Raw genomic sequence first — 11,045 nt, 5'->3', positions numbered from 1 at the left:
AAAGATTTCATGGCCATGAATTAAGAATTCGTTCAATTTATCAATTTGTTCCCTCATTTTAGTTAAATCATGGGTTATTTAAGGAACAAAATTAATGAAACATGGACAGTGGCCACAAATTAATAAGTCGTAGGAACGAATAGCCTATCTGTCCTGTGTCCCACAGCCCTGCAAAGCGCAGAGCCCGATATTAAATAATTATCTGGGGAAATGACTTAGTTACTACATTTCTATTGCTTTCCATGTTGAAGAACTTTGTGTTGTTTCTATTTTAATGTACTTTTAAAGTTTAAATCACATTAAAAGCTTAATTTGTACATTATGAATGAATGATGACGCATTTATATACCGTCACCGTCACTCACAGCCACTCGCACGTGTTTTGCGCACACAGCCCAAAATTAAACGACTTAATCGACCATCAATAGCTTTAATCGATTGCATCTCTTATCGACAATTAATCGATCATCGATTAATCGTTGACATCCCTAATTCATATAAACCCCAACCCCAATATTTATATTTTTCTTCTGAACAGTGAGCTTGCTGTACCTGTACAGTATTTTCTCGGTGCGCGTCTGTTAATTTTAGGCCATGCTTGCAAGAGATAAACCCTTGAACTTTTATTTTGGCAGAAAACTCCAGCTTCTGTGAAAACAGGTTTACAAACATTACTAATTTAATGAAATACTGTAAATATTTGCCCATTAAAATGTTGAAAATTATGCAAATGTGCAAATTATGCATAACTGGTGGCCGTTGCGTTCCCAAACGCGCTAAACTCACAGCACATTCAATAACGGAGTTCACTGCATGTGAACGGAGCCGCTCTGAGACTCGGAAAACACAGGATCACGAGCCGATCGCGTGCGCTGCGCAATGTGCGCTTCACTTTGAAACAAGCAGCGCAAACAGACTTGATAAGTCATATTACGCTTTCGGTTTTAATTCGTTTGACCGATACTTGCCAAAGCAATGGCGTGAAACACAAGGTTAAAGAACTTGTTATTATTTACTTATGCTATAAGTATAAATATATCTTCGGTATATTATGAAACTAGCGGGCCGCCACAGTCTAGTTAATGAATGGGAAACACTGTTGTTACCTGAGAATACATCTACACTTGGTCAGGTACCTCCCACTGCATATTAAAATCCAGAGCTTCCTCAAAATGTATTCCTGCAATGCATCTGTAGACTTCCAATAGTTCCTCATGGATGCGAAATAGCCATAGAAGAGATCTTTGTGCATAATATTAGAGATATATTACATTTCTGACATAATGTTACAAGATACTCTCAAATGTTCTGTGGGAAAAACATACTGGCATACAGATATCCCTGGAACAAGATTCTGACAGAGTCTTTATGATTTTCTTATTGCTTTACCTTGGTTAATTTTATGAGAGTCATTTGCTTCCCATTAACGTCTGGATTAAATCCAATCATGGCTTTGTGAGAAACAGACCAGTCCTTCAGTATGAGTGAGAGACATAGAGTTTCCAGACATACAGTTTGGCCACAACATTACTTGTGGTTTAAGAAATTATTATGACAGTAGCTCAAAAATATTCGATCAGTAGAATCCACAAAGTCTCAAAGTGTGGCTGTCTGCAAGTGCATTAAAGTTATTACAGAGCAAAAGACGACACAAAGCATTGTAATCATGTATTGGCTTGAAACATGCTTCCACTAAAGTAAGTTACACTTTCTTTATCTGCTCTAAGCCAGTTATAGTAACAATCATACTAATTACAGCTCAACAAAAATTATTTTACCTGCTCACTTTGACCAGTAATTCACTAGCTATGAGGCAAAAAATATTTATGTATTTATTTTTAAATTATTGTTTAAATAAATATTTAATATAATCATATTTAATAGATTTAAAAATAAAAATGATTTTTATTTCTACTTCAACAAATAACAGCATCTAATGCTGCATTTCTTAAGACTGACACAAGGCCATCTTTATTTTGAGTCCTACAAAATTTGCCAGAAAATATATTAATGGTTATATATAGTACACATTCAAATCAAATGAGTTTCTGCAGAGCTCAGTCTTTCACTACAAATTTCACGTACATGAAAAACCATCCATCATTTTGCCATGGTTTCTTTTCTGTTTAAATGGTCTCTAATTTTCTTTGTCCAGAGGACAGAAGAGGGGGGAGCCCTTCTGTGATGGTTGGTCAGTCACCAGCACCCCCTCTATGCCAGGACTCCCTCGGTCTTCTCCATCTGGCACACCGTGGGATGATGAAGTGCCAGGACTACATCTTCCGGTTCTCCTGCATGCTGCTTCCTCTTGTCCTCTTGATACAGTCTGGAGACTGCACTCAGTGGGATTTAAACATTTAAATTAAATAAATCCAAACCATTTCCATCAAAACCTACAAACCCTGTCCATACCCTTTCAAAACAGCTTAAGACAGCATCCTTCAACGCTACTGAAGCAGTTGCTGTATGCTTTGTGGAAGATTTTTGTCTATAATGGCTGACAGAAAACTGACTTGTTTTCTGCATTCAGTCAGGATGAATTGAGAATATTCCATGTTTCACTCTAGAGGTGACCATCCTGTGAGAGGAGAAAGTGCTAGCGGAGGTATTTTTGCTGAGCAAAAAACACAATGTTTGCTAAAATAAAACAGTGTTTAACTCGGTTTGAATAAAGTCAAAGGTAGTGGGGAGACGTCTTCCGCCTCTACCTTCATATCTTCTCCAATTTTCTGAGTGGTTAGCCCGTAAACGGGCTCTTGGGGGGGGCATTTTCATTCCAAACACGGCGAGAATTTGCCTTAAATTCTCTATATGAAGGATCTCTGTCCTCAAACCGTCTTGGGAAATGACGCAACAAAGCGACTGTTGCAAATAATTTGAACTTTGTGTCAGTATGTCATAAATAGAACAAGACAGCAGTTTACTGTAAGGGAATTGTCGTGTCACGTCGTACCATGCCGCATCCAGTGTAGACAGCATCACTGATAATAATGAGTTCTATAGTATTTTGTCGCATTGCACCACACCGCTCGCGTCGGGTGTAAACATGGTTTTAGGCCTGGGCAGCCCGATCAAGAGTTGTAAATATCAAACATGTTTGATATTTACAATTTGAGATCAGGGACGCTCCAACTTGATTGGGAGCAGTTAAAATAACCATAAGGACACCACACAATTGAAGATTATTTGGACAAAACTTCGCCCCATTATTATTAATATATTAATAAGATGTACTTAATGTTATTTACTTAATGTTACAATGTTTAGTTTAGATAATAATCTAAACTAAACACTAAAAACACAAAATGGTTTTAATCGAAGTACATACAGTTCTTCAAACTCAATCAGTTCATTAATCGTGGTTAATTAATTTGTCAATACTTCCAGTTTCTGTTAATAAAAAAAAGTTTGAAAACAAGCAGCTTTGTCATAATTTCCACAAAAATATTGTAGCTTATATTTGGGGGATTTCAAATAGCGGACTTTTGAGTCTAAAAGGTTGAGAACCACTGGTTTAGAGTAACCAAACTATCAACAGGGTAAGTAATTCTTTTTAAAGGGTGGACTTCCACTCCCACAACCAACATATGATTTCTCCAGTTCATATTTTCACAAGTAGGATGTCTCCTCCCACTTACACTCATCTGTCCTGTTTGACAGGCCTCTACTGTATATAATATATTCTACAGACTATTATTGGTTTTATGAATATCTTAACTCTGGTGCCACATTAACACATGAAAACAAGCACTGCAATCCAAAGCACTGTTTGACAGTCAACCCACCTACACCACAACAACTGCATGTCACAGTTATCTAAACAGAGCTGCACAAGAGCCTCCCTCATCAATATTCAAAGGAGCCCACAGCAAATTTTTTTAATTGTTAAACACACAAGGCCATTAATGCTGCATAAACGTTAAAGAATCCTCTCTATCAGTACTGCGACTCGCAACTCCCTCTACATTCATCTTCCTGAGTGACAGCGCACAGGACCACATGCATGTCAATATGACAAGCGGCTGCCTGAATTTATTGGATTATTGAAAATCGCGGTGACAGAAAAGAGTAGCAAGAAGTGAATCAACAAAGACAGCGAGGGAAACTGTGTACATGTGTCTGCGTGTTTGGATTAGGGTATGGAGGGGGAGGTCACCTTCACACGACTCTCTGGCAGTAATCATACCTTGGACACGTCCTTCTGCCTAATGGAGCCACCACAATAGTGACGGGGCCCGGTGACTAACGCACTAATCTAATAACTCACATGCAAAACCACAAACTGGACATGGCCTGTGGCGTCATCGGCGCACTACAAGAGCTAGGGGTGGGCGGTATGAGTAGAATCTTATATAATGGTAGGAGTAATATATCTAGAGATATTAAAGTTCTAGAAAATATGATATGTTGCTAATTATTCTTAAGGCAGATTACCAATAAATCAATGAAATAAAAGTGTATACTATTTTGTCTAAATAAAGAAAAAATTAAACTAAAAATTAAAATGAATAATTTGAAGTGCTACAAGTGAATTTAAGCATCATGTCATTATAATGTACAGTATTACAAAAATGGATATTGGGGTTAGGGTTAAGGAATAGACAATCACATTAGCTCAGTATAATACATTAAGGAAAGTCCCCGTAAAGCACACAAGTAGCCTATATGTGTCAGTGTGAGTGTACTGAATTTTCAGCAAAAATAACTACATTGTGATGTAAAAAGAAATCTCAAATTATCTTTATTAAAATTAAATATTTGAAAAAAGGGGGGGGGGGGGTTCAGACTGGTGTTTAGATATAGGCCTAGCAAAACAGAGCTTCACATTATGCAACAACTACAAACAGTGCATATAAATATGGCTGATCGAGCCAGGAGTAAAGATGCAAACAGTCAATAAACGCACATTTGCAAACCTGTGACCACAAAACAGCTACATTGTTAATTAACATGCAAGTTGTCAGTTTTTTTTATGAACCTGGCAACTGTAAACTGCATTGTTTCATATTTTTTTTATACTGTCATACTGTCCAGCCATAGAATGAGCCATAGAAGAGGTTATGTTTATTTTTGGTGTAAGACACTAAATTAGGATCAAATATCAAACACGCATATAAAAAATGTAAGCACCAATATTAACAAGCGTCAAAATAATAGGCTTTCACTCGTGAACAAGCTGGAAACAATAACAGAGCTGGCTTTCAAAAGTACAACTTGCAGAGTAAGGCCTCTTTCTTTGCTCAGATACTCTCCAAAATAAATCAAGGCAGGGCCTATCCAATTTCCTCTCAGCATAAGCCATCAAAGATGTAACTTTGCTAATAATAAAATAAATAACTTGCTTAAGGCAAATAATGTAGAACCTAAAACATGAGGGGCTCTTTAAGATAGCCTCAGCTACCGTTCTTATAAAGGGTCTGGGCCGTTTCTGGTTCCACTTTTCGTTAAATGGTGATATCCCATAAAACTGTGGTGTAAATGGTTTATAATGCCACCAGCAGGCCCACTAATGGAGAACCTGTTTTCAATCAGCAGCCAAATTACTACAGAATTAGCTTCCAGACACTTAACTTCTTCACAGGCCTCTAAACACAAAAGAGGCTGAGAAATATGAAAACTTTTTTTTTTTCTTTTTAACAACTTTATTAATCCCACAAGGGGCAATTAAAGTAGGGTAGTAGCATCACACAACAACTTAATACAAACATAAGATATTACCTAGACAATACAAAGAAATAAATAAGTAAAAAACACAACCCAACATGCTTCATAATAAATTCCATACAACAACAAAAAAAAAACTGAATTGTAAAAACGTATAGCCTCTGGAACAAAAGTGAATTTATATCTATTAGATGAACATCTAATGCTTCTGAATCTTCTTCCAGAGGGCAATACCTCAAAGTAAACCTTCAAGGGGTGAGAGTCATCTCCCGTAATACTAAGAGTTTTCCGTAACATTTGTAATTTCAAAATGACAATGAGTGACTTCCAACTAGGGTTTGGTACCTATGTAACCGGTATGTACAAGAACCGAATCAGAACGCAGATTTTGGTGCCTCATTTCAGTACCACTTAAATGCGTGAGCGATCGATTGAAATATTTGTCCTGGTTCTCCGAAATGGACGTAAGAAGCATGGTCGTCGCTAGGCCATTTTTAGCGGGGCTATAGCGATTAGCTCCGTAAACTGTACTCAAATTCATGATCGCCTCAGAGTCAGTCCCCTTTAAATTTCATATGAAAACGGCGGCAGAATTCGTCTCCTCCCCGTCTTTCAGCGCGCTCTTCAATCCGCAGAGGCGCAGCGCGAGCAGACTCAAACAGAAACAGAGGACACAAGTTGTGTGTTTATCGATAGATTGTTATAATATCTGTATCTGTGCAGTTCTTTGTCATACATACAGTTTACAAAAGGTCACAAGGGAGCAATCGGTTTCCCATCTAACGTTACTGTAAAATTTTCGCTGCGTTTACCCCTCATCACACCACAGCTGTTTCTGTGCCCTCATCACAAATCTAGCCCTCAACACATATGAACGCATACTTTATAAAACGATCATGTTGCTATTTTCATTTGAAAATGTTATATTTAATATATAACATATTACAGTGCATGTGGCATAGGCCTACCATACGGTCATTCACAGAACTGATTAAAGACAGTGACACAGCACTCAGTCAATTCACTCATTTTTACTAAATATCACAGTGATTGACAGAGATACAATAGAAATATTATGTGTGGTTTTGTATTAAATATTGTTTTGTATTAAATAATGACCCAGATCATGAAATATATTTATTAGCCTTAGTGTAAGGGAAGCACAACTCGGCAAATGAGAGCATCCTAGAAGCATGTGAATACTATATATATTTATTTTTAATATTTTTAATGTTCTTTAATGTTAACCATCTTTTTTTGTGTGTGTGGCTCTTTTTTAAAGTATCGGTTCAGGGACCGGTACCGTTTTAAAAGTATCGATTTGGCACTGGTATCGTAAAAAACCCAATCGATACCCAACCATACTTCCAACTGGCACTCGTAGTGTCGGGTTCCAAATGAAAGTGAGCAACTGAACCCTTACACGAAAGGCCAAGTTACAAGGCCATAAGTGAAGTGTAGAAATGACGGCCACTTTAAAGGAACAGTTCACTCAAAAATGAATGTCATTTCAAACGTATGTTTGTGATCAATCCTCGTGATTCATTTTGAAACCTTGCAAAATGTAATAATAGCTTTAGTACATCAACAGTGCATCTGCAAAAATCAGACATACTTGTTTGCTTGTTGACTTTTACCAAATACCACATGGAGAGATAGTATGGAAGTTTAAATACATTTGAGACATATTAAACACATTTGAAACATTTCTATTTTGGACAGTATAAAAAGGTTTCTAAATAAGCAGTTTTTATATACTAAGTGGTCCTGCAAGTGAAGCAAGAAAGAAACCCCTGTGTTCAAGGGTAAAGGAATTAAATGTCGCCTTTCAAAGCTTTGTCTTTTATTCAGGTGCTCATGACCTTCTTGGAGTGAACAGAACTATAGCAATCAACAGATTTGCAACAGAACTTGCCTAAAAACTGAAACGTTTACAACACAAACTATTTCGACCACACTGACTGTGCCACATGACTCCTAAAAAAAAAGTGTTGACTAGGCTGAATTGTTAAAATAAAAACCGTGTATTCCCATGCCAGAGCCCAATGTGCCACTGAGAAGTCCAAAAGACTCTGAGTTCCCAGATAGGAGTCCTATAAATGTTGATCCCCGACACCACAACCGATGCATTACAGAAATAAAATCTCTCATTAGAGCCCAGGCCCTGAAATTACCCAAATACAGTGCATATGGAAGCCATAAGACGGCATCAGCAAGGGGGAAGTTTGCACCAAGTGGCTTTTCAGCATGTGGCAACAGAGGGCGGAGCATTCTGAACATGCCAATTAGTTCCCTCTGCCAGAATAAAATAGGTAAGAGGGTGGAAGATACCAAATTATATTGACACAAACAAAACTGCTAAAAATACTCAGATCCATTACAACAACTGTATATCTTACTTACAGGGCATTTGCTAAGGTTTCACACTCTTTACTGACAGCTGCCATGACATTTACATAATTAATGTAAAACATGCTGACCTACAGTTAATGTATCCACAAAATCCTTTTCAGGCACATCTTTTTTTTATTATTATTATTATTACATTTTATTTCAGCAGGTCACAATTATTGACTGTATTGTTCAGTCATTTACCAAAGCAACAAATACAATGACATAAATGCGATTGTGATCCAATCACACGTGTGCTTCTGGGGGCGATATGGTCAGTTCATCTTAACGCCTGTCAAAATATAGACCACAAATTTTCTCCAGCCAGCCTTTAGCCTCAGGAGCCGTCCTGTCTTTATGAACAAATCCAGAACTGACAGAATATTAAACTAACTGCACAGACCAAACGAACAGTAGTACCAGAAGACTGCACAGGATCAAGAAAACGATGTTGTCTTTGGCCAAATTATTCCAGACTTATGATGCAATTGCACGAAACTTGCTCTTGAGCTTTTCCAGATCTTCTGATATTGCTGACATGCCTCATGAGCACTCTGAAGTTCCTCATATATGCTTGTTTGTTTGCTTTTTATTCAATAAAAACTCTCTTGCCCGCACTGTTCACAGTATGGTCATGTATATTATAGGCTCCCTTCTTAAAATAACTCCTGACGGACAGAATTGCTGTGTGGAAGGACCTGGGAAAGGGCAACAAAACCAGGGTAACAAATAATGCATAATGTCTATAGCATAAGAAGAGTGGCATTGTTCTGCTGCATGAGCGATGTTAAAGGGACAGTTCACTCACAAATTAAAAGTCTGTCATCATTTATTCTCTCTCATGTTGTTTTAAACCTGCATGTCTTCCTTTCTTCCACAACAGAAGCTGACAGAAAATGTAAGAGTCTGACAGTCTCAGTCACCATCTACAATGTCTGGAAAAAAGATGCTATGAACGTGAATGTATGAAACTGTTATTCTCTGCCATCGCCTTTTGTGGTACAAGGGAAAACTAAAGTCATACAGGTACTAATAACATAAGCTTGATTAAATAATGATTAGTTTAAGTATTTGCTATTGACTGTTCAAATGCGGAGTTTTGCGCATCGTGTGTGTGTGTGCACGCACGTGTGTGTGTGTGTGTGTGTGAGAGAGAGAGAGCGCGAGAGAGCGCAGCAGACGCATTTCTGTGAAGCCCCACCAAAATATCATGGCTTATATGGATGAATATAAGAGTTGGTTTGAAATGTTCCGTACAATATTACGATTTAGAAACATGTAAAAACTCATTATATGTAGCTGATTCTAATTCGATTAGAAATACTCGGCAGACATCGTCTTTAAAGGCCGCCTACGGCTACGTTTTGGTAAAAACTGCACAAAAAAAGACCAACATGTATAATACATATCTATGTGGGAGTGTGCGTTTCAAAACATGCACGCTCATCCACATCTTGACGGCTGCATCTTGAAGGGGGAAAAAAGCACTAAATCTTGTCTATGTACGTGTTTGGAATTCATTTCTGTACGCCTTTTTCATAATCACACCAGACTAAGTCAGTTCAAATGTATGCAGAAGTAAACAAAGCATTGACATGACACTAATATGTGGCATATTTTACATGAGATGAAGCGTCTTTGGAAAATGCAGCTTAGTGGCGTGAGAATATCCCGCGACACTTGTTCTGTATGTTTGTCTTTTACCCGAGAAAATATGCGCTGGGTATTATATACACTTACATGTGGTCAATAGTTCAACTTCTTGAGTCATAATTATTAGCAAGTTCATTTAACGTCCATGACAGAACTACACTGCGCCCTGCACTTGCTCCTCATCTAACGGTTGACAAGAAATGCACACCACGAGGCTCTAACATGAGAGTACAGCGACAAAATATAGTCAGTCTTGCTCATAAACTTGCTATTCTGGGAGAAGAACTCATCTACAACGGTCATGTAACTAAACCACCCTAAACTAAAGATTTGTAAGTTTTTAAATCATTCGGTTAGCTAAAACACTAGCTTAGCCGTTAGTTTCTGTAACAAATACTCGAATTTCGCGATCACTCCAAACCTCGTGGCTGAGAAGCTTGCTCATTAATGCAACTAATAATCACCTTTAAAGTACTTCTTTATGCAAAGCAAGTGTCACGAACAAGACCGTATGAAGAAGGAAACGCATTGAACTCACCGTCTCTCCGTTCCGCCGCGGTTTGCATTTCTTTCCGTGCACCGCAGCCGCTCGTTTCACCCGGTTCAGTTGGCCACGTACAAATCCACTTTTAAAATCGACTGGAAAATTCTTTGATTCCACAGAGCAACGACTCTTCCTCTACTAATGTGCCACGCGGCCGTTATAATCCCGTTATTGAGACTGGTTGCTATAACTACGGTAGAGAGGAAAAGCTTCTATTGTTGTGAATCCAGAGTTTGTGTCTCGCGGACTTCTGCTCCAGAGGGGTCGGATACTCTCTGCTGGTCTGCCTGCCTACAGTCCCTTCAATCACGCTGTCTCCCTGCCTGCCCGCCTGCCTGGTTTACAGGTTCCTCGCGCGCATTTTCGGATACATTCGTGACCATTCGGCCCTTCACGAATCGATTAGATTAGTCTCCGCTTAGATTAGTGCGGTTGTTTTATGAGACGCAGGTATTTAGTGGGGTTTAACCTAACCCAATCCAGATATTCAGTTAGATTGAACCTAAATAAAATACATTTCATCAAAGATGACATGTAATCATTTTAATGTATTATATTACTATATCCATCAGCACAGTCCTTTTACACACACACACTAAATAAATAAACACATAAATAAATAAATGACAACATTCAGTTTATTGAAGGTGACGTTGTAATTGGTAAATTATGAATTACATATAAATACATTTAATTAATTGAATTATATAATTTAATTTAAATAAATAAATATGTGCAACCCACATTTCAGGAAAGAATCTGTGATTAATTGACAAAAATACAAAGAAAAGAT

General features: G+C 37.9%; 1 protein-coding gene across 1 annotated transcript in view; it reads right to left on the bottom strand.

The window, feature by feature from the left end:
* The window catches only part of LOC107551707 (receptor-type tyrosine-protein phosphatase F-like), a 301,032-nt gene extending 290,394 nt beyond the window's left edge, over positions 1-10,638 (bottom strand). Inside the window, exon 1 of the mRNA XM_016233423.1 lies at positions 10,247-10,638. The gene's annotated coding sequence lies outside the window, so the exon portion shown is untranslated. The remainder of the gene's footprint in view (positions 1-10,246) is intronic.
* Positions 10,639-11,045: the final 407 nt, after the last annotated feature.

The sequence above is a fragment of the Sinocyclocheilus grahami genome, unplaced genomic scaffold (assembly GCF_001515645.1).
Source record: "Sinocyclocheilus grahami isolate Dianchi unplaced genomic scaffold, SAMN03320097.WGS_v1.1 scaffold430.1, whole genome shotgun sequence".
Classification (NCBI taxonomy): Eukaryota; Metazoa; Chordata; class Actinopteri; order Cypriniformes; family Cyprinidae; genus Sinocyclocheilus; species Sinocyclocheilus grahami.
This window is presented reverse-complemented; position numbering and strand designations above follow the sequence as displayed.